Below are 19317 nucleotides of genomic sequence, written 5' to 3'. Positions count from 1 at the left end.
TACCAGGGCTCTCAGGGCTAGCCCCACAGCATGCTGAAATCAGGGGGGCTGTCTGTTGATTTCAAGGGCTTTGGATCAGACACATCCAGAGGCACAGTCGCAGCGGCAAGTCCTTGTGTGTGTGTTGAGAGGTAGGAGTCTGGGTATGTTCTCTTCCATGTGGAAAGTCCCAATTCCCTGACTGAGCAGGGGAAAATGAGGGTTGCAGCTGTTAACAGCTTAGCAGTGAAAGGGAAAGTTTATTTATAAATTGGGTTTTAGGAGGTAAAGCTTGTAGATTTGGATTTCTCCATGTCACACAACCTGCCAAGGAGTGGCCCGGGGCTCTGCCCAGTAGTAATCTAGTCGTTAGCACCATGCCCCGTAGTGGTGCAGTTGCTAATAGTCCCACCCAGCAGCGATCCCCTCGCTGTGTCTCTGATGGTGATATTGTGACACTTTGCAGGGTTATCTGAGGTGTCTGGAATGAATTGCTGCCACCTGCTTACAGTGTGCGAGAGCTTTGTCTGTGGCCTCCAGGGAAAACCTTTCCCAACTACCCAGTGCTAGCAACACAAGCGATCTGTGAGCCCCATTTTTTCCTGTTAGCCATTTCCGCACCCCACTTTGTTACTCTTGGGTGCCCAGGCCCTTATCTCCTGGACACCCGCACCGGGCACCAATCTGCTGCCTCCCTAAAAACACCCCACTGGTTTTAACTTAGTTTAACACTCTCCTGAATAGAAGGCACTTAGACAGGGCTATTGTAAAACCAAATTGAAGTTTATTTAACAGAGCTTGAGAGAAAGATTCAAGTAAAGTATTTGGAAACATAAGGTTACAGGTAAAGGAAAACCATAAAACACAAACAAGTTCCTTTCCTGTCTAATAAGGTCTCTCTCACCCCAAGGTCAGTCCTTGTAGTGCGGGTCCAGTTTAAAGAGCTGGGATCCACCTTTTGTGACACCCCACCCCACCGCTGGCAGAGTTTCTTCTCTTGGGCTATTTCTTCTGCTCTTATACAGCTACAGTTCATTGTTTCTTAGCCCAGGGAGCCCCACTGTTCAAAGACTCTTCTGGGGTTTGTCTTTGTAAATGCCCCAGTCTCCAGCTGGTCCAGGTAGTAAACCAAGCGCTGTTTCCACGGATGTCCATTGTTCTCAACATCGATGGAGCTGTCCCTGAGACACCATGTCACGAATCTGTCCTTGGTAGTGTGCCCCCTTTAGGAGATGTGTGGAGTGCAAACATGAGGGTTCAATTATCTCCATCCTAGCATAGGGTGTGGATTCCGTGGGTGCGCCATGGCTGGAGCAGAACCCACGGTGCTCAGAACCCACCGGCAGCCCCACTGATCAGCTCTCCCACTCCCGCCCAGTGCCTCCTATCCGCCAGCGGGCCCCACTGATCAGCTCCTCCCCCTTCCCCTCCAGCGCCTCCAGCCTGCTGGTGGTCAGTGGTGTGCAGGAGGAAGGGGGAGGAGCGGGGGCAGGAAAAGCCAGAGCAAGGGCGGGGTGCCCTCGCGGGAGGAACGGGGTAGGAAGAGGCAGAGCTTGGGGCGGGGGGGGGGGGGTCAAGCACCCTGGCTGTTTCTTTCCCTCTCAAGGTCCCAGGTGAAGAAAACAAAACAGTCCACTCAGCCAGCAAACCAAGGTTAAATAAAAGCATGATGGCAAAGAAAACCAATAGACAGGTTCAGTCACAATGCTGCTTCTTACTTCTGAGGCCCTTGGACGTATCTCAGTTCCCCTTCAGAGTTCACTAGTTTCCAGTACAAGTCTCAGGCTCATTCCCCATCTATGGCACAGAGACCCATTGGTGGGTCACTAGTCTGTGTCAGCAAGGCCCATAAGGCCTGACAAACTCATTAAACCTAACACATTGCAGTCATGGTATTTGCCCGTCAGAAGGTCATGTGAAGAATCAAATAAAAATTTATATCACATGGTCACTGTAAGTGTTGCGTGGTGTATGGGTGATAATTAAGAAGTTATATGTATTTACTAAAAATATATTGAAAGCATGTGACCAGGCAGGGATGATAACAAGTTTGTTCTAGACAAAAGAATGTTGATTTACCTGTCTGCGTAGGTCTCCGATGTAAATCTAGCATCGTAAAAACCAAAACATAATGGGAGCTGCATTTGCACGCAAGTCAATAGGAAAAGCCAGGTTGCCCGGGGTGGGTGCGTGGGATGTGAAATCAGAGTGGGAAGACATCGAAGACTAAAACCACAAGAGGGTTATCTTGTCTCTGAGGTCAAAGCAATCAGTTTGGGGGAATATGCAAGAAGATATTTTGTTCCTCATGTCACTGAGGAACACTCTTGGTGGTGGGGAGTGATTCGCGGCCATTATGGATCCTGGTTGTAACTGAAAACAAGTAAGTTCTGCAGACAGACTTTGGTGGCGAGAAACTGATTTAGCCAAGGCCTCTGATCTGCTCTTAGAAGCATGTTATACTTTTGGTGTATTTGTAATCAATTTTGTTTCAACTATCCTTAAATCTCTGTTCCTTGTTAATTAACTTATTCTTGATTTAATTATAAATTAATCTCACTGATATTATAAGAAGTAAAATGTGACTCCTTAGGTGAACCAAGCAGGCTCGTGTGTGCCCTCTCTTTTTGGAGAAAGCAAACTTGGTAGTTTCGGTGAGTGTCCAGTGATAGGGCTGGATCCTACAGGGCAAAGCTTTTCAAGGGGGGTTGAGGTGCATATAAAGTTAACCTGCAAAGCAAAGTAAAGGTTGATAGTGCCTCTAGGATTGTCTGGGTGGCTAACAGAGTGGCGTTCTCAGGAGCTGACACCCAGTTTAGCACAAGCAGGTCTCTCTCTCACTGAGGAAGGGGAGGGGTTATAAAGTGACTCAAAATCCTGGGTGCCCTGAGAAAGAGTCAGACCTTCTTAGCCTGAGGCTCTGTGCCCCTGTCTGTGAGGGCAGGGGCTGTGCTGGGCTCAAGGCCGGCGCAACCCATTAGGCAACCCAGGCGGTCGCCTAGGGTGCTAACATTTGGGGGGGGCAGCGACCGCGGTGGCCGGATCTTCAGCCACCACGGTCATCGGCAGTATTTCAGGGGCGAGACCTTCTGCTGCCTAGGGCACCAAAAAAGCTGGTGGTGCTCCTGGCTGTCAGCCTCTCTCACTGTGAAGTACAGCAGCCTGCTCCCTTCCCAGGGCTGCTCCCATCTGAACTGAGTTTCCTCCATTTAACTCCTCCTCCTGTCTTGGCATGATTTGCAGATGTGGAGGGGTGAGTCTCCTCCCACCCAGAGCAGCTCCTTAACCCCTTCCATGCTGGTGTGGAGTATATATACCCGAGCACAACCCACCTTTCCTCAGGTGAAGAGTTTCACTTCAACAGTTTTGCAGCCAATACTCAACCTTTTAAATGTCTCAAACTATTTCTTGTACAAGCATCTCACAATCACTGTGTCAAGCAGCTAGTTCTTAGCTTTCAGCAGAGACCCTCTTTGATGAAATATTGAGAAGCTGGTAGGACACAGGATAATATATTTCCTGGATATTTCTGTCACGCCTCTCCCTGCCATAGATGTAGTAGGGCTAGCTACTGGCTATTCTGAATGCATTTGCTCAGGGCCCTCTTGCCTGGACAGAGCCTGGTCTGTGTCCTCCAGGGGAAACCTTCCCCAACTACCAGCTGCTGGCAACACAAGCACTCCGCTCTGGGCTCCGTGAGCCTGCAGGCTAGCAATTTCCATATCCCACTTCATTACACTCAGGTATTCAGGCCCTGAGCTCCCAGACATCCGCAGCCTGCACCAATCTGCTGCCTCCATAAAAACATCCCACTGGTTTTACTTTAGTTTAACTCTCCTGAGCACAAGGCACTTAGACAGGGCTATAGTAAAACCAAACTGAAGGATTTTTAAACAGAGCTTGAGAGAAAGATTCAAAGAAAAGCAAGTAAAAGCATTTGGAAACAAGTGTAACCCGTCTGCCAGATGGAGTCGGCAGCAACGAGGGCTGGGTTCAATATCTAGGGGTTCCTTTTGTAAACACAACACAGAACCGGCTCGAGCCCCCACCCAGTAATCTGGGAAAATTACACACCATCCCTGGGTGCCTCTAATAGGCAACACTTCCCCACTCGCTAGCACTGAGTCTGTGTATGGAAAAGACAACTTTTAATAAAAGGGGAAAGGAACACAACATTAATTTGGGAAAACACAAGCATGATTCGAAAACATAACCATGAGCAAAACACCCAGCCCAGAGTATTCTGGGCAGCATCCTTTGCCTCACTCTCACCCCTTGTAGTGCGAAAGTCCAACAAACAAACATCCCCTTAAGACACCGCTCTTCTCTCTTTCCACCGCACCCCACTCACAGTTGCTGTCCTTGTTCAGCAATGACCCAGAGTTCAGAGATGCATTCATGTGCATTCACCTCCCACCCCGGGTGGCTGGGGAAAGGCATTGAGCAATGCCTCAGCTGCTGCCGCCACACTGTTCACTCTGCTGCTGGCCGCTCACTCCACCACCAGTCGCTTTACTGCAGCCTCTCGGAGGTCTTGAGATCCCACCACTTATCACCGTTCTCAGCGATCTCAGTTCTCAGTGATTTCAGTGGTTCGGGGGGAGCCTCACAGCTAGTGCAGGGTGGGAAGTCTCTTTCACCAGAGACACTGTCCCATAAACAGGCCTAAGGTTTAGCACTGAATCAGTGATTTCAGCTCTACTGATCCACAACCATAGGCGGAGCATGAGTCTTCCATTTCAGGAGGCTTACACATGAGCACCAGAAGCTCCCTAGGGGTGGGGGGCCACCGGTGCCTGGACTGTTGATCCCCCCACCCCCTGAGGCCCTGCCATTGCTCCATCTTTATTCACCTCTTCCCCCCAAGCTCTGCCCTCTCCTCTCTGTGGCAGGAGGGGCGGGGCCTCGGGGGCAAGGCCGGCACTAAGCACCAGCACTCCAAGCATATGCTTGGGCGGCACTTTCCAAGGGGCAGCACTCCGGCCTCCTTTTTTTTTTTTTTTTTGGCTTGGGGCGGGAAAAAGCCGGGAGCCGGCCCTGGTCAGAGCCCTGCCACTGGAGAGCCAGAGCATCATCCCCTGGAGCCGAGCCCAGGCTGCAGTGGCGAGAGGGGCGAGAGGGGCGCCCGGAGTGTGTGAGGAGCTGGGGAGGGAGGGAAGTGGGGCCTGGGATGCAGGGAGAGAGGAGGGGTCCTGCTGCTGCCACTGCTGCTGCTCTGAGTCTCCCCAGGTCGGCGTGGCATTTCCCCGCCTGAGTGGGATGTGCAGGGCGCTGATGGTCTGGGCAGAGGGCACAGATCCCGGCTCGCGCGCTGATGGGGCAAGTGGCTGGGCAACCCGAGCTGCCAGGGAGCTGCCCCCTCCTGCTCCCCAGACCCAGCCTGCCGTGCACCTTCCCCGCCTCAGCCCCGCGCTGCCTGCCCTGGGCCCCCACAGCACCAGGGGCAAAAAACACCTGTTCCCACCCTCTCATCTCCACTGAGCTTTGACACCCCTACCCTCTGCTTAGCGAGTGCTGCTGAGTGTGAACCCCTCAATCAGGGAATGCCAAGCACAGTTCTGCTGCCCTTTAGTCACACAAGGATGACACTTTATTACCCCTGCACCCAGTAATAAAATGACTTGCAATCCAACTCCAGCCAAAAGTGATCACTTGGGCAAAGCTACTCCATCAAGCTGCGCACCTTATGCAGGGGTAAACACACCATCTCTAGAGGTCAGGGGAGAGCTCATTCAAACCCTGCTTACCTCAGGTTACAGGTAAAAGAAAAAACCCCACAAACTAGAGTCTATACTTAACCTCTTCAGAGAGCTCTTCTGGGGTTTGGTTGTCTTTGTAAATGCTCAAGGATCCACCTAGTCCAGACAGTAACCAAAGTGCTGTCTCCATGGGTGTATATTGTTCTCAGTGTTGTTTGAGTTAGCCCTGAGATCCTGCCTAGCCTCAGGTGACCAGTCTCACTTCAACAGGTTTGCCTCCTAATACTCTGGTTTCAGAGTAGCAGCCGTGTTAGTCTGTATCTGCAAAAAGAACAGGAGTACTTGTGGCACCTTAAAGACTAACAAATTTATTTTAGCATGAGCTTTCATGAGCTGCAGCTCACTTCTTCCATTCTATGCATCCGAAGAAGTGAGCGGCAGCTCACGAAAGCTCATGCTAAAATAAATTTGTTAGTCTTTAAGGTGCCACAAGTACTCCTGTTCTTTCTCCTAATACTCTGTATTTCACATAGCTCTTAAACCATTTCCCTTATGTAAGTGGGGGAATGGTCCCGCTACTGTGGGGAATTTTTCTGGCTTATAAATTACCCAGTGGAATTGGCTAGCGAAAGGATGAGAGTCCTCACCTCCACTCCCTTGACTCGAAGACCTGCCTGACCTTGGGGGCTCCCCTTCCACTCTCCTGTGTGGCAGAGTCCTTGTAACCCCAACAAGGGTGGGCCCAGGATTCCTGGGGGGATCGACCCCCAACCTTGTCATGGTCACTTAGGACAGGTGCTAGGGTGTCCCCACTCCGGGGTGCTCTCTCCGCTCTGGACACTTCCCTGACTCACTGATCATTGCCTAGAGTTCAAAGCAAATACAATTTATTAAAGAGCATTCAATTAAAAAAAATAAGGAAAAAAATGGGAAAGGTGAAAGGAAAACCCGTCACCCCGCTCTGCGGCATGGAGACATCACAACCAGTCATGGCTGGAACGTCAGGGCAGTTCATAGTCTGTTCCTCACACGTCCCAAGCCTCATGCCCAGGCCCTGGCTGTGCTGCAGGGATGCTGCGGGTTGGACACTTGCTTTGGCCACACACCCTCAGGCTCTCGGTGGCAGGACCCTTCTTCCCAGCATCAGTCTCACCCCTTCCCGTTGGGGTTACGATCCCAAATCCAGCCTGCAGGGCCTCTTGGCTGGGGATGTCTCCTTGCGCTGGGCCCTCTGCCCAGCCTCCCCTTCGCTCTCCCCAGCTGCTCACCACACCTGGCTCTGGATTGCTCCAGCCCAGCTCCACTCTGCCTCGGCATTGCTGCTACTCTGCCTCCAGCCTCCTGGGCTGCTCCTCCGGCCACTCTGGCTCTGGTTGCTGCACCTCTCCTCCCAGTGCAGGTCTGCTCCCTGGGCTGCTCCCAGCACTGACTTGCTCCCTGGGCTACTTCTGTGTTTCTCTCTGGCCAGCGTGGCCCTGCTCCCCTGTTTAGCGCAGGCCCCTGCTCTCTCCTTAGCTCAGCCCCTCTGCTCCAGGTGATTCCAGCTCACAAGGAGGACGGGACCCCCCTGGCCTCCTGGGACTCCCTTATTAGCCCACCCGCCCTGCCAATCAGGCTGACCTGGAGCATTGGCCTCTCCCCATTGCTACTGGGGACTGTCAGTCTCAGGGTCCTGATTTCCCATAGACCCTTCCCCTGTGAGAGTAAGGGAGAGACGTTTATGGTGGGGTGGGAAGTTGAGGCAAATTGCCTGGCTGCTAATTATGCACAGCCAGACACCAGGGCGATTAGAAGAGCACAGCAAGGCTCGCTGCACATCAGAGAAGCTTTGAAAACCAGTTTCATGATTGATCAGGCTACGGTGTGACAGTTCTGTTTGTTTCTCCTTGATGAAAACCTGCCCCCTTGGTTCACTCTACTTCCCTGTAAGCCAGTTGCCCTCTCCCCTTTGATCACCGCTTGCAGAGGCAATAATCATGCATTTTTTTATTAATTCATCACACAAATAGGGGGATAACTGCCAAGGGGAGCAGCCCGGGAGGGGTGGGGGAGGAGGGAAGCACTGGGTGGGGTGAAGTGGTGGATGAGGAGAGGAGGGAAAGACAAGGCCACACTGCACTTCAAAACTTATTGAATGCCAGCCTTCTGTTGCTTGGGCAGTCCTCTGGGGTGGAGTGGTTGGGTGCCCGGAGCCTCCCCACACCCTGCGTTCTTGGACATCTGGATGAAGAGACTATGGAACTTGGGGAGAAGGGCAGGTGGTTACACATGGGCAGTAGTGCCGGGCTGTGCTCCTGGTACCTTTCCTGCAGCTCCACCAGATGCCGGAGCATATCAGTTTGATCCCCCAGTAGCCTCAGCATTGCATCCTGCCTCCTCTCATCGCGCTGCCACCACCTCTCATCTTGCTCCCACCACCTCTCTTCTTGCTCCTGCCACCTCTCATCTCGCTCATCCCTCCTGTCCTCGCGTTCATTTTCTGCTTTCCTGGACTCTGACATTATTTGCCTTCACTCATTCTGCTGAGCTCTTTCAGTGCGGGAGGACTGCATGAGCTCAGAGAACATTTCATCGCGAGTAGTAGGGAGAGTAGTATTTAAAAAGACACATTTTAGAGAACAATGGGTAGACTCTTTCACGGTGAACCAAGCTGTTAACATTACATAACACATGTGCTTTTGGTACAAGGTTGCATTTTGCCTCTTATATTGAGGGCCTGCCGATTTGGTGTGAGAGATCACACATGCAGGGCTGGGCAACAGAATTCGGCTTGCAGGCAGCCATGGTAAGACACAGTCTTTCGGCTTCTTCAACCTTCATAACATGTGGGAATGGTTTCAAACAGCAGCACCCTCCTTTCCCATACCAAACACCCGTTTGGTTGGCAGGGCCGGCTCCAGGGGTTTTGCCGCCCCAAGTAGCCAAAAAAAAAAAAAAAAAAAGCTGCGATTGCGATCTGCTGCAATTCAGCGGGAGGTCCTTCGTTCCGAGAGGGAGTGAGGGACCCTCCTCCGAATTGCCACCGAATAGCTGGCCGTGCTGCCCCTCTCCGGAGTGGCCGCCCCAAGCACCTGCTTGCTAAGCTGGTGCCTGGAGCCGGTCCTGTCGGTTGGCCATTTAAAAAGAGGGGCTGTACTGGCCGCGAATGCATCTCAAGTCTTCAGGGCAAATTAATCATTACACATGCTTGCTTTTAAACCATGCATTATACTTACAAAGATACACTCACCAGAGGTGCCTTCTTTAGCTTCATGGTCCATGAGTCTGCCTTTGGAGGGTTGGGAGAGTATTGGCTCCAGGATGATAAACAGTTCCTGGCTGTCGGGGAGAATAGTTTCTCAGCTTGCGTGCTGCGCGCTATCCTCTTCCTCCTCCTCATCTTCCTCATCCCCAAAATCCTCATCCCTGTTGCATGAGACTCCCCCCTTGCAGGTGTCCACGGACAGGGGTGGGGTAGTGGTAGGCCCCCCCCTAGAATTGCATGCAGCTCATCATAGAAGCAGCATGTCTGGAGCTCTGACCTGGAGCGGCCGTTTGCCTCTGTTTTTTTGTAAAAAGCAACAAAGAGTGTGGCACCTTAAAGACTAACAGATGTATTGGAGCATGAGCTTTCATGGGTGAATACTCACTTCGTCAGACGTATTCACCCACGAAAGCTTATGCTCCAATACATCTGTTAGTCTTTAAGGTGCCACAGGACTCTTTGTTGCTTTTTACAGATCCAGACTAACACTGCTACCCCTCTGATACTTTGTTTTTTTGGTAGGCTTGCCTGAGCGCCTTAATTTTCACGCGGCACTGCTGCGGGTCCCTGTTGTAGCCTCTGTCCATCATGCCCTTGGAGATTTTTTCAAATATTTTGGCATTTCGTCTTTTGGAACGGAGTTTTGATAGCACGGATTCGTCTCCCCGAACAGTGATCAGAGCCAGTACCTCCCGTTTGTTCCATGCTGGAGCTCTTTTGCAATTCTGGGACTGCATGGTCACCTGTGCTGATGCGCTCGCCACGCTGGCCAAACAGGAAATGAAATTCAAAAGTTCCTGGGGCTTTTGCTGTGTACCTGTCTAGTGCATCTAAGTTGAAAGTGCTGTCCAGAGCTGTCACAATGGAGCACTCTGGGATAGCTCCCAGAGGCCAATACCATCGAATTGCGTCCACACCACCTCAAATTCGACCTGGTGATGTCGATTTCAGCGCTAATCCCCTCGTCGGGGAGGAGTACAGAAATCGATTTTAAGAGCCCTTTAAGACAACAAAAATGGCTTAGTCGTGTGGATGGGTGCAGGGTTAAATAGATCTAACGCTGCTAAATTCAACCTAAACTTGTAGTGTAGACCAGGGCTAAATCTCTGACTGCCAGAAGCTGGGACTGGACAACAGGGGATGGATCACTTGAAATTGCCCTGTTCTGTTCATTCCCTCTGAAGCATCTGGCACCGTCCACTGTTGGAAAACAGGATACTGGGCTGGATGGACAATTGATCTGATCCAGTATGGTCGTTTGTCATGGGTTACTCTCACTGCTACGGCACTTCCTCCTGGCTGCTCTAGGGATTAGCTCCTTCCAAGTCGGACACCCACTTCTGTCACTTGTTTGTGCACTCTGCTTCCCCCCTCTCCATACACACACTCTCTCCGCGTGACTCAGGGCACTCTCTCTTCAGGGCTTGGCCCTCAAGCCAGGTCACTGTGTGCTTTCCACAAAGTCTCACAGAATGAGCCATTCCTGGTTCCAGGGGTGGCTCTAGACATTTCGCCGCCCCAAGCACGGCGTCATGCCGCGGGGGGCGCTCTGCCGGTCACCGGTCCCACGGCTCCGGTGGACCTTCCATAGGTGTGCCTGCGGAGGGTCCGCTGGTCCCGTGGCTCCGGTGGACCTCCCGTAGGCGTGTCTGCAGAGGGTCCGCTGGTCCCACAGCTCCGGTGGAGCCGTGAGACCAGCAGACCCTCCGCAGACACGCCTGTGGGAGGTCCATCGGAGCTGCGGGACCAGAGGACCCTCCACAGGCATGCCGCTGAAGGCAGCCTGCCTGTCACCCTCCTGGCGACCGGCAGAGCACCCCCCGCAGCATGCCGCCCCAAGCACGCGCTTGGCATGCTGGGGCCTGGAGCCGCCCCTGCTGGTGGCTTCCAAATCCACTGCCCTGACTGTTCCACTTCCCCAGTGACTGGTAGGGGAACCCAGGTCCACGCTCTACTCTGGGTTCAAGCTCAGGGATCCTCTAATCTGCAGCCATGGACTGCCCCGTCTTAAAGCCTGCTGCCATTTCCCTGAGCCTTTTAATGTCCCTCACTGCAACCCCCTTCTGCTGCCATTTACCTGGCTTTGTCCTAGCCCCTCCTGTTCCTTCTCAGCTAGGCTCAATTTTCATTCCGGGGTTACTTAGGCCATTTAATTCCCCTCAGGTGGGGCCTATCAGGTTATTTGGCCCCTTTTCAGCCTCAGTAACTCCTTCCAGGCTAATGTGGCTGAACACTCCATCACGCTGTTGTTATGTTCTGAGGTTCTTGCTGCATGCCAGGCTCAGAGCATTGGACTAGCTCACCTCTCAGTGCTCACTAGGGTTTTACTTAGATAGTCCTTCCAACCTTGATTTTATGGTACAGCAAAACCTGGGGAACTGATGTAATGGAAAAATTAACCGACTTAATAAGAACCCCACTGGGAAGACAGAAAACAAGTTGGTATGGCTTTCAGGAATGTGGCTCCACCTCCCAGGTACAAACTCTGTCCAGAAGGAACCCTCAGCCTGCAAGAGTACCCACCCACTAGCCTGGCTTTGGGGAAAGAATCCTTTGCATAGCCAACAAGTTAACCGCAGAACGGGTGACAGTGGCTGCAGTGGAGAAGTGTGGGCAGGGATCTGGAGCACATTCCCTACAAGAAGAATAAGCAACAGAGCTCTGCCAGACATCCAACACTCAAATAACGGCAGCTACTCTAAACATATAGCTGTAGCCCTTCTGCCAGTTGGAATGGGCAGCAAGAAGGGACAGGTTCAATATCTAGGGGTTCCTTTTTAACAATATAACACAGAACCGGCTCTAGCCCCTACCCAGTAACCTGGGAAAATTGCACGCCACCCCCTGGGCACCTCTAAGAGGCAATACTTCCCCACTCGCAAGCACAGAGTCTGAGCGTAGAAAGAGATTTTTTAATAGAAGTAACCTAGTATTAATTGGGGAAAACACCGCAAGCAGGATTCATAAACATAAAAGCATGAGCAAAACCCAGAGTACTCTTAGCAGTGTCTTTTACTTCAGTTTCTTGAATCCAACACCAAAGTTCCTGTAATGTGCCCTCCCCTTTTCACCCCACTCACAGTTGTCTTTGGTCAGTGAAGACCCAGAGTTCAGAAATGCCTCTGCATGAATTCTCCTCCCACCATGGCGGGGTGGAGGAGTAAAAGCCCCGTTGCTTGCTCCATCGTCTGGGCACTTGCCCTGCTCTGCTGGCCACTGGCCACCTTCTTGCCGCCCCTGCCAGTCACCTTCTGCTGCCACCTGCCTCCCTGCTGTGACCTCTGCAGGTCAGTCTCTTGATGTTCCATCCAACTCCTAGAGATTGTCAGCTCTAAGTGGGGGAACCTGAAGCAGGCTGGGAGGAAATGCTGTCCACAAGTGATTTCAGCTCTATTGAGCACTTTACATAACAAAAGACTCCTAATGGAGCCTATTTAGTTCTATCTTTGAACAGTGGGGAGGAACAGGTTAACCAGACCAGGGACCCTTACGCAGAGTCCCCACCGGTCCCCACCCCCAATTCCTTTCACTGGGGTCTGGCATTCAAGCCCCTGTCTTAGTGAGTTCCTTTCAGCTGAGGACAGACTAAGCACAGTTCGGCTGCCCTTTACTCATATAATAAAGACAACAACATTGATAACATTTCACTACCCCTGCATTCAGTACTAAAGTGATTTGTAACCCAACACCAGCCAACGTTGATCACTTTGAGCAAAACAGTTCTATCTGCTGGATGTCTAGGCAGAATAGGTGTGTTCATGTAAATATATAAATACAGTTTGCTCCTGAAGTCTTTCCCCCTCCTCAGCTAGCTGTCAGGGGAGATCTCACTCAGACCCTGTTTACAATGCTATATCTCAAAAGCCAGGGATTCCCACTGCATGGCCATGGGCTTGCAGTATGTTCAGTGGACCATAGACTATGCTACTAGAAAGGTGGCCAGCTTGTCTCTTGTGACATAGCCCCTTTGCTAGCCACTCCCATGGCTGGTTAATCCTTTGGCTGAGCAGCAGCTGAGATCTGGGGCCTTGCAGGGTTGTTTCCATTTGGATGAGAAGTCCGTGATGGAGCTGGGGCATGGTCTCTGTCATTTGTTGAGTTACCATATGTACAAGACCTTCATGTCCCTGAGCAGTGGTAGGACCAAACTACACACAGAAGCCACAGCCAGGCACATGTACCCTGTCCCAAGAGAGAGTTTTCTGCCAGTTTCTCTCCAGGGCCCCCACACAAACTCACAGCGGAAAGCAGCCTCTCCCTACTGACAGCTCACACAGGTTCTGTCCCAGCCTGAGCCGTTGCTGGTTCTGCGCTCTCCTCTGGGCCACATGGTCTCAGCAGGTGGCTCCAGGCATCAAGACCCCCCTCCCCATTTTACCTGCTGCTGTTTTTACTATGCAGTGTTTAGGGCTTAATGCCACTCCTATTTATTGTAATGAGATCTGTGGTCACCTTCGCTTCCGAGACCCCTTAATGCCAGGCTGCTAACAGCAGCTCTTTCATAACAAGCTCTTGTGCCATATGCCCCTGCAGCTCCTGGCATTTGGGGACTGCCAGGCAGTGTGGCTGGAGCACTCCTGTGCTCTGGCAGTTCCATATTGCAAATGGACCAATGGGATCCAGAGACAACTGCCACAGGACTGGCTTCAAGATCAGGGCGCTGCATCCCACCCATGCAGTGCCACAGAGAATCTAGCCCACACAGCATATGGGGTGTGGGGTTTAGCTGTGCCTTTCCCATTCTGCCCTCTTTGCACACACCCCTCCTCCTGCTGCTATCTCCTTGGGGAGCCCTGGGGTGTGGCAACCATGATCTGGGACACAGGAGAGGGAGCCCAGGCCCTGTAAGGAGAACGTAAGCAGCTCAGACTTCCCCCTGCGTGCGCAATGTGTTTTTGTGGGGACAGGCAGGGAGAGGTATCTTTTCATTTGGTGTCTTCCCAAGCCGATCCCCTGCAGCCCCAGTCCTGGCACGAGAGCCCTCAGCTCAGTCACTGCCTGCGAACTAGGTGGTTGCCTAGGGCGCCAAAAAGAAGTTCCCCCAATTTTTTTTTTTTTTACAGCAGTTCTTCCCTGAGCACGGTCGCTGCTCCACTTCTCCCACCTCCCAGGCTTGCAGCGCCAATCAGCTGTTTGGCGCCGCAAGTCTGGGAGGGGAGGAGAATTAGAGTGGGGGCGGCGTGCTCGGGGAGGACACGGAGCAGAGGTGAGTTGGGGTGGGGAGGTGCTGCACAGCTCCCGGGGGGGGTCACCTCAGGGCAGAGTGGGGGCGGGGAGCTGCCACAGGGCTGGGGGGGGCGCAAGGTGGAAGTTTCGCCTAGGGCACAAAACTTCCTTGCACTGGCCCTGCCACCTGGGGGTTAAGAGCAATCAGGCCAGCCCCTGGAAGGACAAAGGTTTAGGTCATAACATCCTTTCCTATGACATCAAGGCAAAGCAGGACTTCTGGTGACTCATCATCCTTCTCTTATCCATCAATCAAAAAGCTGACATAAGCCAGGGTCAGGATACCACTGGTGCAGAACCACCAATCAGAGATGCTGTGGGGCACCAGGAGAACTCTGTACCATTGTCTGAAGAACGGTAACACAGAGGAGGAGAAGTGGGTACTAGCATTAAGAAAAGGGCTAATAATGCACACACAGGCTACCATCCGCTTGGGCGAGAGGGAGAACCTCCTGAACAATGCTGAATCTCTCCTTGATTATACCACCGTCAACTTTTCTCCCCTCCCCCAGGTGCCTCATCTCTATAGCCTAGCTGTACTATCCACTTCTGCAGAGAGCTGCTTTTTTTACTGGGGTGATCCCTTATCAGTATATTCCACATATTGTTTCTAACAGCATGGCCAAAGTTAGACACACAATAGCTGTGCCAGGCGTTCCCTCCCAGGGCCTAGGAGCCATAGACCTGTATGCACGTTCCAGGGGTGTTCTGGTTTCTGTGTGAGCTGGGTTGCAAATTCATGGCTAATCTGTTATCTACCCTCATCCCCAAATTGCAGTGCAGAATTCATCCCTTTGGTAGTTTTGTGGTGCAATTAACTCTCCTTGCTCCCCTGCCCCTGCTTGTGCCATTTAAGTGTGCTCCTTACCAGGATCTCCTGAGCACTCTGCAGTCTCTCTCTTTTGCATCAGCCTCTCTTAGCTAGATAGCTAAACCTGGGTTGTATTCTTAGCTCAGACCTCCCCTGTGGCCTAGGAGCCAGTCACTGCCTTGCTCTGTGTTTCCCTTCCCAATCTGTAAAATAGGAATGAACTGGGCAGGCTGTGGTAAACTAGCACCCGCTGCTGATCAGAATCAGAAGTGATCCACTGTATGTCAAAGGACCTGTCTTGCTAATGGCAATTTGCTCAAAGGGCCTGTGCTTTAGCAGCCGGAGGACCCTGGTTTCACTGTGAAGTTGTAAATGGCATGGTGGTAACCATAGTGATAACTACACTGTCCCCAGTGCACCATGAATTTGTTACACAGGTGTCAGAAGTGAGATTTGAACTCCCGTGAGCCGCAGACAGCTGAGAAGCTTTATCTAAGGGGGGCGGGGGTATGCATTATACATGCAAGCCGGTTCATTGTGTACATATGTCTGCCCTTTGCCAGACAGAATCAGAACTGCCCCATGTGTCATAGGCTCCTTATAGTTATTGCCTAATGGAGATTCTCCTTCAGTTTACATAGCAGGGATTCATACTTGGGGAGCAGGAGAATCCGCATTCAGTCCCTGATGAGGCTATGGGACTCAGAGCCCATCATGTGCAGCATGTGATGGCACCTCCTCCTGGTCACTCTGGGGAATAGCTCACAAGGTCAGCATCCCTTCCTGCAGTTGCACACCATCCTCCACCTCCCTCCCTAGGTCTGTGGCCTCTCACTCCATGAGCTGCTGCCACCTCTTTGTGACTCAGCCCTCCAGCCAGGTCACTATATGTGTGTTCCCCTTCCAGGGTATCAAAGTCTTTCCTCACCAAAAGTCCTAGGCAGTCTTCCTTTTCACTACCCTTCTGGTGCCACTCCCTCGGCAGCTGGCAGGGGAACCCAGGCCCACCATCTGTTCCAGGTTCTGGCTCAGGGACCCTCCAGCCAGCAGTCAAGGTCTGTTCCCTCCTAGATTTCACCGCCTTTCCCTGAGCCCTGTCCTACCTTCTTGACTCCACTGGGTTTGCTAGCCCAAATGCACCTCTCTTCTCCCAAGCTGTGACTGCCAACTTTCCTAGCAGCCCCTTCTGCTGCTAATTTCCTGTCTTGATAGTCCCAGCCCAGCTGGTTCCTCCTCAGCTTGGCTCCCTCAGGGGATTGCTTGGCCATCTGATTCCCCTCAGCTGTGGCTTGTTGGGTTCATTAGCTTCCCTCACTCTGCATTAACCCTTTCCGGGCACATGTGGGGTAAACAGCTCATCACAAGCATGTTGTGGTGAAGCTTGTTGGTGGCCAAGGGCTTTTGTTGTGATACTTACCCCATCCCAGCGTGCTGTGAAGCTAAGTTAGGATCTGTAAAATACTTTGGGATCCTGGCCTGGGAGGTGCTTTGCAAAGAAAATGTTATAACAGCTGTTTAGAGCCAGTGAATGCTCAGCCCAGCTTTGGACAGAGCAACTCCAAAGAGAATCAACCTGAGAGCAGCTCTCCGCAGCCTTCCCACAGCTTATTATAATAGCTGCACATGTCACTGACACTGTCCACCGGTTCTGGAGAGATACAACCAAGCCTCTCTCCTAGCAACTGACACCTCACAGCCAATCGCAGCGGAGGCTGCAAGGCAAGCATGGGGTGTTACATGGTCGCTGCGTCAGCCGGCTTCCCAGCTCGGGAAGTGCCCCCTCGGGGACGTGTTTTGCCTGACAAGGTTTTGTCATCATGTATCTGTCACTGCAGCTTGTGTATCATGCGTGACAGCCATGAACTCTGGGCGCTGCTCAAGCAGGAGCGGGCATGGAGTGAGGGGCAAGGAAAGGCGCACACCAGCGCAAGGGGCAGAAGGCTGGTTGGGGCTGGGCCTGCATCTGGAAGAGTTTGCTTTCCCCATTCCCAGTGGATTCTGCGCTGGCCAAAGGTGCTGAATGGCCACCTCTGGGGAGCCGCCCCACAGCCTTGCTGCAGTGCCAGTGTACCCTGCCTGCTGGACACCGGCCAGAAGACCCGTCCCTTGGGTACAGCGAATCGGGGCAACCGCCCCATGCCCTGCTCTTTGGGGGGTCCGCGATAAAATTCTGAGGAGGTGGGCAGGGAGGTGAGGCGGGAGGTGGGCGGGTGAACGGGGTGAGGAGACGAATGGGGAGGCAAGCGGCAGATGGGCAGGCGGGGGCTAGGACCCCCCCCATCAGAACCTCCCCCTCCCCCCAGCACCTCCTGCCTGCTGGCGGGCCCCGCCGATCAGTGCCTCCCCCTCCCTCTCAGCGCCTACTGCTGCAGCGGATCGGATGTTTCATGGTGTCAGGAGGCACTGGTGGGGAGGGGAGAGGAGCGAGGGTGCAGCGCGCTCGGGAGAGGGGGCAGAACTGGGCGGGGAAGAGTGTGGGAAGAAAGAGGGCGGGGGAGGGGCCTTGGGGGAATGGGTACAGGGCTTGGGCAGAGCCGGGGGGGAGCACCCCCAGCAGTTTAGAAACTCGGCATCTATGTCCTGGGCCCCTCCCCCCCTAGGGATGGCCCTGCCGGCCGGGCCCGTGAGAGGTCACAGGAGAGGTGAATTCAGACCCCTTGACTCACTCAGTCCTGGGCCTCTCCGCTGAGTCACTTAACCACTGGCTTGATTTCTCCATCTGTAAGATAGGGTGATAGATCCATAGATCCTAAGGCCAGAAGGGACCACTGCGCCCACCTAGTCTGATGTCCTGTACAGCACAGGCCAGAGACCTGTCCCACAATAACTTGGAGGGACGATCTTTTAGAAAAACATCAAATCCTGATTTAAAAAATGGTCAGTGATAGAGAATCCACCACGACCCTGGGTAAATTGTTCCAAACAGCTGGGAGACAGAACCATACCACTGCTGGACTGGATCAGAGCAGGGTCCCTCTGGGCCAGTCTTCTGCCTCTTATAGGGTCCAGCACTAGATGCCCCCGAGGAAGGTGGGAGGACCCTGCTGGACAATCACAGAATAACCTGCCCACGGGGGCAGTTGCTCACTAAGCCAAGGCTCTAGTGGGGGATGGTTTACATCCCTCCTCCTTTTTTAGTCTTATTCTCATTACCCATATCAATATCCAATCCCTTTTGGAACTGGACTTAGCTCTTGGCCTCAGTGCTGTCTTGTGGCAGTGAGTTCCACCGGCTAATCATGCCTTGTGTAAAAAGGATTTCCTGTTAGTAGTGTTAGGCGTGCTGCCTTTCAGTTTCACTGAGAGGACCCTGGCTCTTGTCTTATGAGACAGAGTGAGGAATGTCCCCAACCTACCTTCTCTGCCCCACCCATTATTTCCTCTAGCATGCTCCCTCTTATTCGTCTCCTCTCTAAATGAAACAGTCCCTGACTTTTCAACCTCTCTTGCTACAGACCTCTCCTCTAATTCACAGGGATGCTAGGAAGCTTAATTCAACAATGTCTGCAGGGCCCGGTGAGATCCTTAGCTGTCATGGCATGCTCTCTTTCTAATGTACTCACCATGGTCCCACTAGTAACCCCACTCCCCACAGGTAACCTTTCTGCTCCTGCAGAATGAGCAGACAGACTGCAGGGGCAAATTTCTGAGCTGAACAGAGGTGTTCTACTTGGGCTAAGCCTAGATCCATGGCTCAGGGGCTATTATTTAACATGAGTGCTTTGCTATTGGGAATATACACATAGGGCTGGAATCTAAAATCGAGTCTGGCTTCTTTGCACCACTGAGGCGGCCCAAAGAGTATTTGGTCTGGGTTTGGCCTCGGTGATGCATGTATTCCTGCCTTCCAGGCTGAATGGACACACTGTACTTGGGTGCAAACACAGGCCTGGAGAAAACCTCGGCTAGCTCAGCATGTGGCCTCCCAGGCACCTGCTGAGCAACAAGAGCCATTGTGAGCACATCTGCCCAGTGCTCCAGCCATGGCCCTGGCCCCCATGGCTACCAGAATCCTGGTGCTCAGTGCACTGGACCTGGGCTGCCTGGAGAATGCTTTGCCCTCTGCCAGAGCTGTGCTCCTGGTGGGGAACAGGGAGCTGCCTCAAGAAGGGCATGGGTTGGCGCAGGGCACCACGCTCTCCCCAGGCCTATGGAGCGCAACAGAACAGAAGATCAGGCCCCATGGCCTTGCTGGAGCATTCCCACAGTACTAACCACACCGCTCGTCTGTCCAGGGAACCGGAGCCAGGGGTGTGTGCGCAGCCCTCAGGTACCACGGGCAGCGCAGTGACAAGAGTGATCAGCTGGGAGAGAGAGGCCTGGGGTACGTGATGCATGAGGAGGAATGGGGCAGTTGT

At 52.8% G+C, this 19317-nt stretch overlaps 1 long non-coding RNA gene across 1 annotated transcript; it reads right to left on the bottom strand.

Moving 5' to 3' along the window:
- Positions 1-855: 855 nt before the first annotated feature.
- LOC120373985 lies at positions 856-16242 on the bottom strand. The gene is made up of 3 exons (XR_005585839.1): positions 16063-16242; positions 8908-8996; positions 856-1202 (listed from the first exon to the last, which is right to left on the bottom strand). It is a non-coding gene; the product is annotated as an uncharacterized LOC120373985 (long non-coding RNA).
- Between the last annotated feature and the right edge of the window lie 3075 nt (positions 16243-19317).

Source organism: Mauremys reevesii, linkage group 10 (genome assembly GCF_016161935.1).
Source record: "Mauremys reevesii isolate NIE-2019 linkage group 10, ASM1616193v1, whole genome shotgun sequence".
In the NCBI taxonomy this organism is placed as follows: Eukaryota; Metazoa; Chordata; order Testudines; family Geoemydidae; genus Mauremys; species Mauremys reevesii.
The sequence above is the reverse complement of the archived record's forward strand: the minus strand, read 5'-3'. Positions and strand labels throughout refer to the sequence as shown.